The sequence below is a fragment of the Ceratotherium simum genome, chromosome 3, assembly GCF_057802395.1.
Source record: "Ceratotherium simum simum isolate JZ-2026a chromosome 3, ASM5780239v1, whole genome shotgun sequence".
NCBI lineage: Eukaryota > Metazoa > Chordata > Mammalia > Perissodactyla > Rhinocerotidae > Ceratotherium > Ceratotherium simum.
Genome location: NC_141902.1, coordinates 10,632,383 through 10,650,965, shown reverse-complemented (window position 1 = coordinate 10,650,965; position 18,583 = coordinate 10,632,383). Strand labels below are relative to the sequence as shown.

At 36.3% G+C, this 18,583-nt stretch overlaps 1 long non-coding RNA gene across 23 annotated transcripts in view; it reads left to right on the top strand.

Annotated features, from left to right (window-relative positions):
• LOC147917415 (uncharacterized) overlaps positions 1 to 18,583 on the top strand; it is a 225,669-nt gene that overhangs the window by 35,168 nt on the left and 171,918 nt on the right. For 12 of the 23 annotated variants that reach the window (XR_015549647.1, XR_015549643.1, XR_015549645.1 and 9 more), the window contains exon 4: positions 6,814 to 7,130. The exons of 3 other annotated variants lie outside the window; for them this stretch is intronic. This is a non-coding gene — a long non-coding RNA (uncharacterized LOC147917415). Of the gene's footprint in view, positions 1 to 1,786; positions 1,980 to 6,813; positions 7,131 to 18,583 lie in introns of those variants that run through there. 8 more of the 23 variants (XR_015549636.1, XR_015549628.1, XR_015549629.1 and 5 more) reach the window with 2 other exon arrangements.

The following is an 18,583-nucleotide window of genomic DNA, read 5'->3' as shown; positions in this document are numbered from 1 at the left end:
AAGTTGTGTTGATGTACATGTGTATTATCATACACTCACTTAGCACTCCTAAACTTAGACAGGCTTTGGTAATGCCAAGATTCTAAAAATAATATATTATATAGGTTAAGAGAGATGGAGATATTTTTGCTAAGAAAAAAATTAGGAAGGGGTGAAAAACGGAGTTTATCATGATACTTTTGGGGCAGTCCTATTAATCTCAGAAACTACTTCCCTGTAACAGATTACACGTGTTGTATACATTCCATAATGTATAATATGCAATAATAGTAAACACACGAGTATTGTCAATTTTGTGACATATTTGCTCAGTAATGACTGTGCTTATTATCTCAACAATCTTGTGGTTGGAGCAGACACATTATGCCTCTCATTTTAAGAATAAAAAACATGAGTTAGGAAGTGGTTCAGCAACAAGGTCAAGACTGTAAATGCATGCTGCTGTCTTGCTCTAATCTATTTGACCTGACAGGCTAGAGATGGTTGTAAGTGCGGTCCCCAGTTTCCAGGCAAATTATGTTCCTAGGATCATTTATAAGTCAGTTGTTTTGAACTCCACACAATTTCCCATAGAAAGCGCGTGATGAATAAAGGTTATGCCTCCAGTCCAGCCCGCCAAAGCCTTTAACCCGCGATGCATCTGTACTTCGGGGATACAGAGCCTCTCACCATTAATTTCTACTAGAGAATTAGTTCAGGGCTCTGATTTGGAATGTAGGGAGCATATTTTCCTGTTCTCTACCTCCTTCCACTTCAGCACCAGTGCTGAGAGTAGAGAACTTTTCCAGCTTTAGACAGCAGATGGTCGCTCTGGTGGTGGCTGGTAGAGAGAGGCTCTCACATGGGCAGCCAAGGGCAGTCGATGCAGAATCTTAGCGAGAGCCCTGACACACGTGCCTGTGCAGGACAGAGACTGGAAATTTGTGGGGGTGAGTTTGAGGAGGGGATGCCTAATGTTTTGTGAAGCCTGTGTTGACAAGGACAGACGGTTCTTAAAGTGGTAGACCTCTGGCAGTGGGAGGACAGTCCCCACCACTCAGGTCATGTAACAGCTTGTTAAATGAGACTCCCGGCACAGATCTGCAGGTACAGCGGTGAGAAAGAACAAAGTTGCCTTTTGCTTTCTTCCTATCAAGTTCAGCTTATTCAATAAATTGGTTGCATTTGCTTAAATCTTCTTGTTGATTTTATAAAACACATTGTCACTGAAATGGAAAATTAAACAATATTGAAAAGTACAAAGAAAAATGTAAAAAGCACACAAATCCCTTTCATCCAGAGATAAGCATTATTAGTTTAAAGGTTTCAATCAGAATTGGGGAAACTATTTCAGAAATGACTCTAGAAACTATTCCAGAAACTTCTCAATAAGAGAGCCTGGGGTCCAAGCCTCAATGACTAATAATTTTAATATTCCTTCCCTATCATTTTCCCAGGTTAGGTAATGTTACAGACTATCTCCAAACTTCACTTTCTTATCTAATACATGGGATCGTGTAATCTTTTTCCCTGGACTTTGTTCCTGTTTTGTCACCTTTTCTCAAATTGATATGTAAGAACTATGGAGCAATGGAGGAAGATTCAATGTCAAAAAGTCTGAGCTAAATTCACAAAATACTGAACAGTGAGTGAGGGCATCTGCTCATTTATCCATGTCCTTGCCAACACCAGGATTTGCCAATTATTTTTTCTATGTTGGCCAATCTGATAAGGGGAAAATGTTTCTCATTGTTATTTCTAGTTGAGTTCCTAATTAAGGTTAAATATCTTTTCGATGTGTTTACAGGACGCATGCCTGGGTGAAAAGTATGAAGAAGAGTTGAGATTTGAAACCAGGGTATGGAGGGTGTTTTGGGTGTGCAGGTAGCAGTGGATGTCCTAAGTGCTGATGGCGGCTCAGTTAATGCTGGGCATCATTGGCAAGGGTGTGTGTGTGTGTGTGTGTGTGTGTGTGTGTGTGTGTATGCATACACACCGTAGGGAGGGAGTTCTTATGTATTCAGCATACATATATAGTTCTTGAAGTGATGTAGAATCCCATGTAGTGGCTGGACGTCTGGAATCATACGTGGGTCCCCTCCTCCCCCACATCCCATAGTGAAAAATCTCTGGGAGGGTGGACAGGCAGGAGTTTTAATGAAAACAAGTCGCCCTTTCCTAACTACTGACTGTGGATCTATACTTAACTTTATTTTACTCATCTGTAATGGAGATAATAACATCTCATCTCATTGAGCTGTTGGGAAGATTAATTCAGATAATACATGTGAAATCATTAACTTAATGCCTAGCACATGGTAAACTCTCAATAAATGTTATCTGTTGTTAATTTTTGCGTGTAAAACGGGGTGAGCTAGGTCATCTCTAAGGCCCCTTCTAGACTGAAGATCTAGATCCATGATACTGCAAATGTATAGCTGTCCTTATTTGATCCATAATTTAGGGAAAAATGGAGGACACAGCAGGTTTAAAATGAGCAAAAATGGGCTGGGTAATTGCTCTCAATGTAAGCTATTACTGTAGGAAAATGAATTGGGTAGATCGTAATATATATAACATAACCTGTAAGAAGGGGCTTTTACACCATGGAAGACACAATCAAGCCACCGGAATGGCACTGACAACATTTAAGGCCACCTATTTAGCTAAGCTTACACTTTCACTGAGGAAGATGAAAAAATAGCTCAAAACCTTGCAAGTAAATCTATAGAACATGAAGATCAGTTATCAACTGTCATTCTTTTCAGCCTATACTGGAAATCAACAACTCTTATGTAGAAGTCAAATGTAAATATTTGCAGCAATGTTTGAAAAAAAATGAAACATAGCAAGCTTATCCAACAGAGTTAGAGCTGTTGACCTGTCAATATTTAGCCCTTCCAAACCAAGTCTTTGTGAGCTCAGCTCAGTATGTTCAAATATTGAGCATAGTGATTTTCCTACTTTAGAGGAATTTCAACATCCAGAGTTATTTATTTGACCCTTGGAAACAAAATCCCTGGTCTTAAAGGAACTGCATGACACATTTGGAATCTAGAATCCTAGAGTTTAAAGGGGCTTAGAGATCTAATCTTTCCTGTAATATTCCTAATGATGATTTGATCTCTGATTAAATCCTGTTGAGAGTTCTGGTCAATGTTGCAAGTGCTCATTGAAACTCTGACATCTCTCTCCTTTCAGGCACTTGTGGGTATTACATGCCCTTATTTCCTTGAAATTAGACATCGTCATAGACTTGTTTTAGCCAATGAAGTTTAAGTAGAAATGATTTGAATCACTTCCAGGCAGAAACATTTAAGGGTCGATTTGTGATTCAAGCTCTGTTTCGTTGCCATGATGACCCCTGGAGACTTGTGTTTGGATGGCATAGGATGGTGAAGCCTCTGTCACCTTGAGTCTCTAAGTGCTACAATGAGCAGCGCCCTTGGCGACCTGGGTTAGACATGTAGTGTAAATAAGAAATAAACTTTTGTGTGATATGCCGTTGAGATTTGGGAGTTCTTTGTTGTTGTAGCACAACTAGACTAACTTGACCCATACTTTACAAAACTTTGTTTTTATGTAAGCTCCTTTTATGGCTAGATAGAAACATTTTAATGTTGTGTGTCATATGGAGCTAAGATGTAACTCCATAGAAGAGTAAATATTTAACCTTTTTTTGCCCTCTGGAACAGAAGAGAATTGCCACTTTTGTTCTTCTTCATGACAAACCTTCAAATATCAGAATATAAATGTTATGTTCCCCATACATCCTCTCCGTGCAAAGAAACCCTGTTTTTCTACTGATACATGATTTCTTGACTTTTCACCATCTTGGTTACTCTCTGAATAACTTTAGTTTTGTCAATGTCTCATTTAAATCTAATGTTATAACTGAATACAATTCTTACCAAATTAGATACTGCAGGGTGAGATCATTGCTTGGCTTTTCTGAGATTTGAGATGACGGTGGTGGATTATGATTACTTATTAGAAGTACATTATTTTAGAACATGTTGGGGGCTGGCATTTTCACATGGGTCCCAACACTGGGTTTGGTTCAGGAAGGGTTTGACCCCCCTCAATCCCCATTGGAAGATGGTAGCCTTTAGAGAGCAACAACATCAGGGACACAGCGTGGACCATATCTGAGGTCTGGCTCTGGATAAAATGGGGGTCACTGAAGACTTTTGATGGGAGAGTGATAAGGACACATTTGCGTTATGAATTCTGGAAGAAGAAAGAATAATCACTAGGTGATATATATTTGGGCAGGGGTAGATTAATGTAGGGAGATCAGTCAATTAATCAATCAATCCATTAACACAATGTATCGATTGCCTACTAAGTATAAGGCACTGAACTATGTAAGATGGCCCATTGATGAACAAAACATATACCTGAAGACGGGAGGGAGTAGATGGACAGTAAAAATGGTCAATGGATTTGATATCCTGATCAGATGTTGTGTTTGTAAATGAACAAACTGAAAGGACAGAAGGCTAATGTCTGAGGACAGAATTTCTACAGTAGCAATTTGAGGAGGAGCAGTTTCTTTTGTTTTTTTCATTGAGGTATAATTGGCATAACGTTATATTAATTTCAGGTGTACAATGTGATGATTTCATATTTGTATATATTGCAAAACGATCACCACAGTAAGTCCAGTTAACATCTGTCACCATATATAGTTACAAAACCTCTTTTCTTATGATGAGCACTTTAGAGATCCACTCTCCTAGCAACTTTCAAATAGGCAATACAGCGTTACTAACCATAGTCACCATGCTGTACATTACATCCCCATGACTTATTCATTTTGTAATGGGAAATTGGTACCTTTTGACCTTTTGACCCTCTTCACCCATTTCTCCCAACCCCACCCCCTGCCTCAGGCAACCACCAGTCTGTTTTCTATATCCATCTGCTCAGTTGGCATTTTTTTTTCTTTTTCTTTTTTTAGATTTCACATATAAGTGAGGTCATATGGTATTTATCATTTTCTGTCTGCCTTATTTCACTTAGCATAATGCCTTTGATGTTTATCCATGTTGTCTCAAATGGCAAGATTTCACTCTTTTTTTGGCTGAATAGCAGCAGTTTCTAGTGATGATGAAGTCTGTGAACATAATAGGAACCCTATCTCAAATGATTTAAAAAACCAGCATAAAAGTCCAGAAGTAGGGTTGTTTCTGGAGCTATTCATTCAGGGCTTGTCTCCACTTTTTTTTTTTCCTTTGGCTCTTCTCTTCTTCATATGTTAGCCTTTCCTTTAGGATGATTTTCCACACTTTTGTGAGATAGCTGTCAGTGGTAACGAAGAATCCATGCTTCCTAGTTTGCCTCTAGTAGGAGAAAAAGTGCCCATGTTAGAACCAGTAAACAGAAGTCCTGAGCTTTGCTCTGACAGGATTACTCCAGAATCAATCATTGTGTCCAGGTAAATGCATGCACTAATTCTAGAGGTAGAGTTAACATCAGTTTATCAAGTCACATAGGATAAGTAAAGCATGGGTGGCTTTGGCAAAAAATTGGGGTATAATTAGCAAAGGCAGAGGGGGGGTAATGAATGCTAGATAAGCAACTCACGAATGCCCACATTAGGATGTACAGAAAAATGAGACCAGACTCAAAAAGGTAGAGATTTTTACACATAAATGGGGGAGGTAATTGTTGGGAAGGGACTTTGGGGAATGAAGAAGATACTAACATGATGTTATTGACACGTTTCTTCTCAGGCTCTGGGTAGATTTCCGTATTGTACCCTCTCACACTCTCATTCCTATTGTAGGGGAGGAAGACAATTCCTCTACTCTCTAGGTCCTTCTGGCTGGTCTAAGAATTAAATTGATGAGACAGAATAACAGGAGAAAATAAAACAAAGTTTAATAATATGTATGCATGGGAGAAACCCAGGAAAACTTGCCAGAATGGCAGAAGCCACCACCTTAAATACTATCTTCAGCTAAAGACAAAGGAAGGTGGTGTGGGCAGTGGTTTAGGTCTTCCAAGGGGAGGAAGTCAATTTACATGGAGATGGAAAAGCAAATGTTTGATAAACAAGTGTTTGCTGGGCCGCCTAAAGACAACGTGACACGAGAGACAGGACTTTGATAAAAATGGGCTTGCTGGTGCCTTTCTGTCTATCACACCTATTTTACATTATACTATAGTTATCTTATGATATTAGCTTCTTCCTGGAACAGGCCTTCTATCTTAATTTCTTTTAGGCAATTAGGGGGAAGGTCAAAGTTTCTTTCAGAGTCTTTCGTTCTTAAAAATAAGCCAAAGAAACACATTTAGGGTGGCCAATTCTGATTCCCCCACACTATGTTAGGTAAAATCGTTTGTTTTAACTATTATATCTGAATATTTTATTCAATGATATTCTAAGTTTTCTGACTCCAAACTCCTGTAATAAACTTTTTCAGTTATAGCATTTATCAATTTCTGCCTTATGTGGTGGTTTGTATATTTGTCCTGAGTTCATGCATATAACACTCGTAGTACAGGGTCTGCCATAACTTCAGAACACAAAAAATGTTAGTTTACTTTGTGTATTTGAACATGAGATTGTTTCCTCTACTCTGTACTCTCTACAGTACCAGCACAGTGCCTTGTGTATAATTTTCACTCAAACATTTGATGAAAGAAATTTATTTGTGGACAAATGCACGTCTAATTATTTTGTCAGTTATAGGATAGGGATAATGAGATTTAATTTAGTTTAAATGAAATATTTTTATATTAGTGTTATCATTACTCAAATATTTCGTATTCCTTTGCTATTAGGAACAAGGTAACATATTTTCTATGTTGCATTGATTTTTGCAGCAGCAAGAACGAAGTTGTAGCCGGCATGCCCCCAGTCCTCCCGTGGCCACGCCGAAAGCTGCTAAGCATGCAGTACTTGCCTAGTAAGCCTGGACTCTTTCTCAGAGCCCTTCTCAATGCTGTGCTGTCGACAGCACCACAGCTGATTAGATCAGGAACATAATATCGAATATTTAAACGGTTTACTAGGCTAAGTGAGAATATTACAGGTGACTCCTGATTTACATATAAATCTCTATTCAAGTGGCAAAGAGTTCTTGCGGAAGGAACGAGTCTAAGGTGATCTGTGGTGTTCATGAGAAGATAAGCAGGGAAAGGTAAGATTTTTTTTTTTTTAGATCGTAAGTTGGTTAAATCCTGAAATATTGTAAATATAATGTAGACAGTCCTCAACTGAAGACATGGAACAGACCTAGGTTTAGCGAAAATGCTAGATATTCTAGTACCTCATGGCCAGTAGGTTCTTCTAGAATATGTTATAAACAATAGTGTTGGAAGTTGTACTTTCTGATCCAATCAAATTTAAATTTTTTTAAAAAAAGATGGAGCTGCTAACTTTCCTGTCAGCTACAATAAAATATTCCTAAATCTATATTTTATTACCCTTCATATTAAAATAAAGGATAATGGTGCTATTAACACAATGGCTGTTAATCTAGTGGAACATTTTTTAGTTTTACAAGGCTGTGTAAACAATCATTAATCTTTAGGATATCAAGAAAAAAGCCTTAGAAATACTCAGTTATTAATTTTTAAAGATATTGTAAAACTGAGTTCTAATGGCCGAAAACTCATAAAACAAAGTTTTGAAGTCTTGGTCATGTTATGTATACGAGGAAATAAGAATTTGGCTCAGTTATTGCTGCATTCTTTAGTTGTTTGTTCATATTCTTATTGCTGACGTAAATTTATAGATGCTTTGAGAATAGTCAATCTCCTAAACTAGGGAAATATTTCCTTATGTTTACAAAGAGTAAATATTTTATTGGGGGAAAATTTTGCCCCAACTTTTGCCACTCAAGAAATTTAGTAGTATTAAGGACATGTTTAAACAGGTCTATTAGAAGTTTAGATTTTTCAAAAGGTCTTTCCAAAGATTTCCTAAAAGGATAATTTTAAGGTTGAGATGGTTATAATATAGATTTTTTTTCCCTAGAGAAAATACTACAAAAGTGCCCAATAATAAGACTTTAAAGAAATTTAGTCCCAGAAACAGTGAAGCATAAAATTGAAGGTACGAGAATAGGAACTGATTTGTTAAAACGGCCAAATCAATAAAGGTTAATGTCAAAGAACAAAACTATGCATTCTGAGGAATTCCCATGACCAACCAGATTGATTTGGTGTTTCATTTCTTTATCATTTCATTTATTTTCAAAGTTTAGAAATTGAACTGTGCTTTAGCTGATGAAGATTATATTAACCTTGCAATGAAATTCACAGCCTTTTTACTTGAACTGTTGAAAAAAATTCTATGTTTTTAAAGTAAATCTATTTTATTTAGTTTTTTTAAAGATTTAAAATCTTATTAAAAGCTAAGCAAAGCAAAGAGATTTTAAGGAAGCTGTTTTTTTTTATATTTTGATATACACAATGCTTACTCTTAGAACAAAGGAAAAACTATTGACCTTTGTTTGTCTAACAATTTCCTTCTAAACATATTCTCAATTATTGTAGAACATGCACCAATATATTAACCTTTATTAGACCATTTTATTGCATTTAGTTTAATGCAATCACAAAACAGTAGAAATACATGGTACCCTCTTATATCTTATTGCCAAAGCAAGAAAATTAATGAGGAAAATTTTAAGTGGTATTCAATTCAAACAGTGAAATCATTCATGAAACTTACTTCATTTTCTATGGGATGATATTTACATATATTTAATGCAGAATGAAACCACAAGTTATCCATGGAAGATTAAAGTTGGGTATCACTATTTAGCAGGCAGACTAATGGCTTCCCAAAGTTGTCCTAATCTCTATAAATTGTGAATATGTTAAATGACACGGCAAAGGATAATTACAACCGAAGACTGATGTAAATTTGCCAGTCAGCTGAGCTTAAAGTAGGGAGATTATTCTGTATTATTCAGGTAGGCCCAATGTAATCACAGGGGTCCTTAAATGCAAAAGAGAGAAGCAGAAGAGTCGTTGTCAGAGTGAATACAACGTGAGAAAGACTTGAAGAGCCATTGCTGGCTTTCAAGATGGAAGGGGGCCAGCAGCCAAGAAATGCAGGTGGCTTGTAGAAGCTGGAAAAACAAGGAAACAAATTCTCCTCTAGAGTGTCTGGAAAGGAACACAGCCGTGCTGACACCTCGATCTTAGTCCAGTGAGACCCATTTCAGACTTTTTACCTCCAGAACTGCAAGATTATGGATTCCTGTTGTTTTGCACCCCTGTTTGTGGCAATTTATTAGAACAATGATAGGAAATGAGCACAACTATAGTAATAATTTTTCTGGAAGTCTTAAGTTTTAAATTTTGAGACCAGTTGAAGGAGAGGTACCTAGCAATATTGGTAGCCACAATGACTATTAGCAGCAATGGCTACTCTGTTAGAGTTTATAAAGCTCTTCTACGTGAGTATCTCGTGGGCTCTTCACTGTAACCTAGCCAGGTAGAACAGGCCATGTTGGTGCATATTTTACAGCAAGGAAACTGAGCCTCAGAGAGATGATGTGGCACGGACAGAGATGGAGTTCAGTCCCCGATCTTCCATTGCTGAATCCTGAATCCTGGACACTTTGGCCTGTGTGCCAGCCCAACACTGATAGACATAGAGAAGACTTTTAACAAACATGAGGCTTGTTTCTATTGCCAAGGGCTTAATTACAGTTTGGGGGCTCGGCAGCTACTTGGGTTTCAAAACAACCTTAAAAGTTATGAATATCTTTGAATCTGCTCTCAATAAGTCTTCTAAGGTTTTGTTTGTGGATAGATGACTACAAAGAAATGACAGTTTCTTGTGAGTTTCTATTATGACTATGAGAAAATGATGAAAAATTTCATTTGTTTTCTGAGCCGAGGAAATCCAGTACTTGTTGAGCTGCTGGGAAAATTGAGACTAAATGACTCTCCTTGCTGTGGTTTAATTTTTTTCAAGTTCCAATTTATTTGTATAATTCATTTTATTTTAAATTTAATATTACTGAACTCTTTCAGTTTTTAATTTATAATTTATATCAGTCATGGAGTGAAAAGTTCTAGGCCATTATTAAAGATTAATAGTGGGTAAAACATTTGGATTCTGCCATGGAACATAGTAAGCTAGTGAGTCAGCATTGTGTGGTGGTTATAAGTGTGGGATGCCTGAGTGTCAATTCTGGCTTCTCTCTTACTAGCTGTGTGAGTTTAGGCAAGCTATGCATCCTTTTATATTATCAATTCTTCATCTGTAAAATGGAGATTATAAAAGTTATTAATTTATAGGATTTACATGAGAATTAATTGAGATAATACTTGGAAAGTACTTAAAACAGTGCTATATAAATAATAGTTATTGTTATACAATTCCTGATTAAATTCATTACTTTTAAAAGGAAAGAAAAACTTCTTTTAAAAACACTTTCTAACCTTGATATAAATAATGTGTTTTCCCCAGTTACCATTATATCCAAGGTAAATATTTTGTATCTTTAATAAGAAAACTAATACTTATATGATATTCCTAAGAATTTGTTTCCTAAGAAATCAAAGATTTTTAGTTTCAAACTGCAGCTGTTTAACCATACATTAATGGAGACAACATCTACATGGAATTAAAAATATGTGGTTATGTAGAGCAAATTATCAATGAGTTCTCTAGTAGAATGTTTTTTTCATTTCTCTCTTCTAAATGGCATGAGGAAGAATAAACAATTTCCCAAAGTTGTCAAAATCCTGGGATTTTTGCTGAAAACTTCAAGTCATTTTGTTTTCTCCAAGTTATCTTTAAAATTGGTGACAATGTTTATAAGTAAAAAGAAATATTTTATGTAGTATGTGGCATTCTACACACTCAAAACAAAAACAAAAACCCCCAAATAACAATGGAACAAATCTGCAATATGAAAACTTAGGTAAAAATAAATATCTTATTAGAATCAAGATAAGGTGGTGATTCTGAGGCACATGTTCAAATAATAAGCAAAAAATAAAAATGTTATTTGATTTAAAAGATATTTAGCATTCAGGAAGGCAGTAGTGGTTCTGAATCAAAGGGATAAATATCAACAAAAAGGTGATTAATATACAGTATATTTTGGTTGCATATGTCATTACTTATTGGAGAAGCTAGAATTCTTAATTTTAGCATTATTAATTCCTTTGTGGAAAATGAAAACTCATTTTATTTCAACACTTGGGTAGAGTCCCCTTTTAAAGACATTTTCCCTCATAAATGAATATTCACATTATGTAAATTGTAAAATGCCAGTGGAATCTCAGTTTTAAAGAATTTGTAGCATAATAATTGCTGGCTTATTAAAATAGACAAGCACCAACAATAGCAAAGTTATGACCACCACCCCATTTTTACTGTGACTTCATTTTTGAATGATAATTTTTAATAGACTGAATTTCTAGATTGGCAGTTATTTTCCCAAGGTGCTTCGACTAGTGATTTCATGTTGCTGCTACCTGAACTCTAGGACCCACGGTCTAGAACAAGGTCTTATATTGGCAGTTTGGAATTCCTGCTGATGAATCATGTTGAGAATATGACAGATTCAGTCATCGAGCCAGGCTAGATGAAATCATAGTTGAGACATAACTGACAAAGATTAGTATTCAAGATAAATAAAGAGGAAAGACTAACAACATGTAAAATGGGCACAGCATATGAACAGAGATTTCACAGAGGAGAAGAACTGAACCTCCAATAAACACTTGAAGAGAGATTAAATTCATTGGTAATCAGGGATATTCAAATGAGATACCACTTCACACACATAAAATTGGCAAAACTTGAAAAGATCAACCTTATGATGTATTGGTAATCATGTTGATAAATGGGAATCTTGAATACTGTTAATGGGGAGTATACATTAGTAACAATAATAATTGGAGTACGTTTGTCAAAGAAAAATTGCACTGGACAAGTTAAACAGACAAGCAAGTCTTTATTCAAGATTGTTGCAATAGAGGAGAGAGATTGAACTCAACTCTGTTGAGACTAAATTTGAGGGGAATTTTTAGTTCTGGGGTGAGCTAGGGGAGAAAGTTCTGGTGGATATTAGGGGCAAGGCTGGTCAATGTGATTAGGCATCTGTGTTTGCTAATTGTAGCTTATCTAAGTTAGCTTACTACCCTTTCACAGAAACTGGGAGATAGGGGTACTGTCTTCCCTAGCATTACATTAAAAAAGGATGGCTCCCAGATCCTTGAAAAAGACATTCCGGGGTTGTAAAACTGTCAAGAGGCTTTTAAGAAGATTTATATCTCTAAGGAGTGAAGAAAGAATTTGCAATTACAAGTTTTCTAAGTAAATACTCTAAGAAAAGGGAGGTCATGGGCCTACAGTTAGGAAGAGACCTATCTAAAGTTCAGTCAAGCTGAGCAGAACGTTAAAGCTATCTTGGTCACTTGGAAAAGTGATTTGGCGATATCTAGTAAGCTTAAAGACGCATCCAATCTAGGACCCAGACATTCCACTTCTAAATATATATACCCTAGAGAAATTCTTGTACCTCTGCACCAGAAGACATGTGCCACAATATTTATTCATTGTAGCATTGTTACTAATAGCAAAAGGTTGGAGAAAAATGAAGCATCCACCAATAGGAGAATGAATGAATGAATACATTATGGAGTATTTATATAATAAAATACTATACATAAGTGAAAAAAGAATGAACTAAAGCTACACAAATCAACATGGATAATCCTCAAAACCAATGTCAAGGAAAAATAAAAGAATGAAAAATGTAGTATAAAATTTTTACACAAAAATGCTATACACTTATGGATAAAATTATGCATAGGAATAATACCCACCTACTTTGAAAATAGTAGTTAGCTTTGGTGTGGGGGGAAGAGAATGGGATTGAGGTGGGTTATGTAGGAGCTTCAACATTTTCTACAGCATTTTATTTCTTAAATAAAAAGTGATCTGAAGCACTTATGGCCACATCTTCAGATTTTTTTAATATGAAATATTTAAAACTCAGAATAGAACATAGCCTAACAACTTCCTAACTTTTGGAAGTTTAAGCTTTTTGAAATTTAAATTGCAGAAGCTCTGTAGAAAATATACAGTATTGGTGTTTGTGTATCTTTTAATATAAATAGTTTATTATGTACCTGTATTAGTTTCCTATGGCTTCTGTAACAAGTTACCACAAACTTGGTAGATTAAAGCAACAGAAATTTATTCCCTCCTAGTTCTGGAGGCCAGAAGTCCAAAATCAGTATCACTGGTCTGAAAACAAGGTGTCAGCAGGGCTGTATTCCCTCCAGACTCTATAGGAGAATCTGTTCCTTGTCTTTTCTGGCTTCTGGTGGCTGCCAGCTTTCTTTGGCTTGTGGTTACATCAATCTAATCTTCAAGGCTCGCATCATCAAATCTCCTTCTGCTCCACTGTCACATGCCTTCACCTTTGTGTGTCTGTGTCAAATCTCTCCCTCCTCTCTTATAATGACATGGTGACTGTATTTAGGGCCCACCTAGAGAATCCAGGATAATCTCCCCATCTAAAGATCCTTGATTTAATCACATCTGCAAAGATCCTTTTTCCAAATAAGGTAATATTTACAGATTCCAGGGATTAGGACCTGATATCTTTGGGGCTATTACTGATCCTATTACAGAATGTATCATGCAACTTGCTTTTTTTAATTCCACAATATATCTTAGAGATTTTTTTCCATTTTGCTTAACATAGACCTTTCTCTTCAATGTCAGTGCTGCAGAGTATGCTCAGCATGGATATTTCATATTTTGCTTTTCAGTTCCTAAAGTAATAAGCAATGTTTAATCTTTCAGTATTACAGACGTGACAATGACTAGTGAAGGGGCTAGAGTGACACACACTGATTGATAACCATTGTTACATCTCAGGGGTCGGGAATGAGTACTATGTTTGGAGTGGTGGTCAAAGGGAACTTAGTTCTATCTATATTGTTTCAAATTTTCTTGATAAAAAAATACAATTATGTATTACTTAATTAAAATAAGTAAATAATAAATAATAAAATAATAATTAAGTGTAGCTGGGGTTTTGACACTATTCCTCATTTGAACTTTTAATATCAATGTTTATGGCCTATCCATTATGCTGAACTCCTAAACTTTGAGTGATTTTGTTGTTGTTGAAAGATCAAGCCAAAAAAACAAAACAAAGGAAGGCATTATAGTGAATATCTTACTTGAATTTCTGAAATTATTACAAAGCACAGCGGTCCCAGTTCTGGCAGAGTGCAACTTACATTAAGCTCACTGAATTCCAAACGCAATAATAGAGCATCATAGAATTCTTTTGCTAAACAATTATGATTTTGATGCTGCTGAGACTCCTCTCTGAAATTAGACTATGTCAATAATAGCAAAAATATGAGGAACGACTGGCTGGTTTGAGAGGAGCTATTTAGATGAAATGTAATTTAACAAAGACTGGTTATCTTTGCCGAAAGCGTTAAATTCATAATTATCACTTCATACTTTATGTTAATATTATCTACTTATGTGTACTTTTCATCAAACTAGATTATAAATAGCCCAAGTGAAGAATCTAAGATTAAGTCACGTTTGTTTACTTTAAATATATGTTTTAAATGAATGGGTGAACAAATAGAGAAAATTAGCATCAAGGATCTCTAAGACACCAACACTATCTGAAGCTGTGTTCATACTGATTGTTCATTAATACTAATTGTTTATTACCAGAGGAGAGCTTTCCTAGCAAGAAACCCTCACAGCACAAACTCTCCTTCTCAACAATACTCTGACAATAGGCAGGCACAGCAAGTTTGGAACTTGAGGGCAGGTTTACAAGTAATCAATACAAATGACCTGTGATCACGTAAACACATTGTATTTTCCAGGCTCATGAAGATGTTTCCCTCTTCCAGGTAAATTGACTTAGTATGTCAAATCAATATCAGAATTCAGATCAGATGTCTGGAATATTCTCTTTTTGCATATGTAAGGAATTTCTCCAACTAAATTACATTCGATTACATTTTAGCATTTCAGTAGTAAATCAAGACAGCCATCTTTTTATTTTTTGGTGTGTGTGTGTGTGTCTATATTCTCCCTTTTTACATCCTGACTATATTTATGTTAGTTTTTCATTAGGGATATAGTAGAATTAAATAATAAAAAAACATAGTGTTGAAATACAATTAATGATATGAAAATACATTTTAAAGAAGAAAGTTGCTTTTCAGTTAAATGATTTGTGAATTGGAGATAGAATGGATGAGGTTCCAGTAACATAAGAAAGAAAATGTATCTTCAAATCTCTTCAAAGATTGCAGATTTTCCCACTGTAACTCCTTAATCTAGACTTCCTACCCTAAGGGGATCTTTTTTCTTCCTATCTAGAAAAATGCACAAAACAAGGTTAATTTGACTTTATTTTTATTATGTAGGGTTATTTTGCTCTGACTATGAGATCAAGAATATGCCACCAAATTATTTTCATTCCTTCTTTTAAAATGAGATGAAGCTTCAGTTCCTCAACAAGACTCTCCAAATGACTCATTTCACTCAAGAGTATTTGTTGAGCACTCACTTTGTTCAAGGGGAAAGGACTGGGTGACAGAAGAGAGAACAAAGTAGAAGACGTTGTTTGTACCTATGAGAGTTTATCACCTGGTTGTGGAGATGATATGATGCCAATTGGGCATATGGCTTGCTGTGGTCCAGAGTCTCCAGGAGAGGCAGAACAGGGAGTTTGATAAAGCAAGAGCATCTAACAGACTCTCTCTTCTTGCAAAGCAACATTTTAAGATGAGTTAGTTGTTGAGTATGTGGGGAAGAGCAAGATGGTGTCTTTGGGAAATAAATGTCTGTTGGTAGGTGGGTAGGAGTACATGGGCATTCTATGACTAGTGGTCCTTGCTTGCACACTCTAGGTTCAGGAGAATTACCAAAGGCAAGAGAAGCAAGTGGGGTAAGACAGGCAGCACTAGCCAAAAAAAGCTGTGTTTGCTGATTCTAGGGCAATAGCTGCTTCTCTCTGTATTAGATTAATGTTTTTTTCTTTAGGTGGGTGGAATAGGATTTCAATTTATATTTGCCCTTAGGGAGAGGAGGATTTGTACAGATCCTGATTACCACAGTATTTGGGAATTTTAACCCTTACCCCAAGCATATGCATCGTATAACTAGTCTGTAAATTCTGGTTTAGAAAACTTGCTTCTTCTGAGAGCTGCTATCCTCAGGGGGAATTAAAAAAAAAAAAAACACATTAACTTAATTTAGTGCTTTTTTTCAGAAAGAACTAGTAAATATTTTGATAATACATTCTGTTCAGTTCAAGCTGTCCCTGGGCTCACCACTCACAGATACGGATAAGATTAGAACAGCAATAATTCAAAAATTTGGGGCTCTATTCTCACTTCTCTTGCTTACTGATTTAGGGCCTCAAGCTTTCTGCAAGTTCTCTTCTGAGTAGGATGACTCGCGTGAGTAATAGGAAACATAGTCTGTTTATGCTTGTTATACTGGTGGTTTGTCTTGTTAGCATTTGTCCTGGATTTCTTATTTTTTTAAACAAAGTATTCTTATTAATACTTGCATTAGATTTACCTGTATGGATCTGTGGACACGCCGTTTGAATGCCCACTTTCTGCCTGGGGCTCTTCTGGTATTGTGTGAGACCCGTGTGCGTGAACAGGGTTCTCACTTTAATATGTATTTACATCTGAAAGCATGACCAGTGACAACTCAACTCTCTTTCCCCAACCTTTTCCAGACTCAGTGTAACTAGCCCCTCTCTTTCAAGGACGCCATCCAGAGCTGATAAAACCAAGCATATGTGGACAGGAGTGGCTGTTTTCTCTTTGGGATGGTGGTGGGAAAAATATTTGGTGCTGCTGGCCACTTGACGTATCAACCAGTTCTCTCCTAGCCTGTACAATTTTTTTTTTTTCAAACAAGAAGACTCCAAAATTTATCCTACATAAGCAAGGAAGAAACTGAACAAAGTAAATCAGAGCTCAAATGGTGTACATGATTTAATTCTGACATTCTATAGTTGCACTTTGGACTCCCTTAACTTATGGGAAGAATATTTTGGTGGAGCTATGATTTTTAATTGGATAAATTTATATTCTTTATTGGAATGAAATAAAAGGGAAAAGCCCTATGGTTTTGCTGCATCTATTTCTGTTGAAATATTCAAAAGAATAATAAATAGAGAAAAGATTTTTCTTATAAAACATTTTTAGAAGAGAGGGCTGAATGGAGGAAAAAATAACAGTAGAAATAGTTGGAGTGAAATATTTAAACACTGAAATAAGAACAACAAAATTAGAATTGAGAATATCCTCTATCTAGAAGAATTTTTTCTCTGATTTTTCTAGATATGTTGGCATCTATCTACAAAGTATCTTCTCAATTAAAATATTATTATCTGCAGAAAAGAGTGAGTTTTAAGTCTCAATAATTTCAAGTTTTCTAAGCATAAAATGCAATTTTAAGATGATTACAAACAATTTTATGTAACAAAACATAATAGGACTATTTTGAAAACATACATTCTTGCAAATAAAATACTATCGACATGATATTAGAGACAGATACAGCTAAAAAGATTGCGAATATATTCAAAGAATGATTGTTCTGCTTAAATTATTTTTAATGTCAGGTAATAATTATAAAGAAGTGCTTTTTACTTTGCTTTGATATACCTGGATTCATGTTATTTTATTTTTTTAAGAAAAATTTTATTTTTGAGAATAGTTTTTGAATAGAACCATTTTATAAGAACACTGACCAAACCAGTTTGCTAGTCAATAAACGAAGTTTAAAATAATATAATTTTGCTTATTTTTAACAGCCCCTTTTACCGTCTGTTGTGTCCCTATTTGGGTGATAAATACCTTTCCTCCAAGCATATTTAGGAATTCCCTGGAAATGTCTTATAAATGCTGCTCTAAGTTCACACTCCCAGGGTCTTGCTGAAACTCTGCATTTTCTGCCCCAGCCCACACTCTTGCATCAGGCACGCCCCTCCGCCAGGTGCTACTGCTGCCTGGCAGAAGCCGCGGTGTCATGGCGTTGGGCGGGCGGTGGGCGCGTCCTATAGCACGCGCTAGGCTGCTGCTTGGCCGTGCAGGTGCAGCATCTCAGTGCTGGGCCAAGCAGCCCTGATGGCACCCCCGAGTATGATGGTTTCCTTTGCCTTGACTATACCAGAGCTGACCTTCAGGTCAGAGGAGAAGTGGGGGGACATGTTCTCTCCCCTTTGTCTTAGGCTCTCTTAGAGAGTCTCAAAGCAGTCTGGCTTGTGCTTCTATGATTTGCAGTGTTTTTAGTGAATTCACTTTTTAAGTTTTTTTTTTTTTTTTTTGTGAGGAAGATCAGCCCTCAGCTAACATCCATGCTAGTCCTCCTCTTTTTGCCGAGGAAGGCCGGCTCAGAGCTAACATCTATTGCCAATCCTCCTGCTTTTTTAATTCCTCCCCGCAAAGCCCCAGTATATAGTTGTATGTCATAGCTGCACATCCTTCTAGTTGCTGTATGTGGGACGCTGCCTCAGCATGGCTGGACAAGCAGTGCGTAGGTGCGCGCTGGGATCCCAACCTGGCTGCCAGTAGCGGAGGGCACGCACTTAAC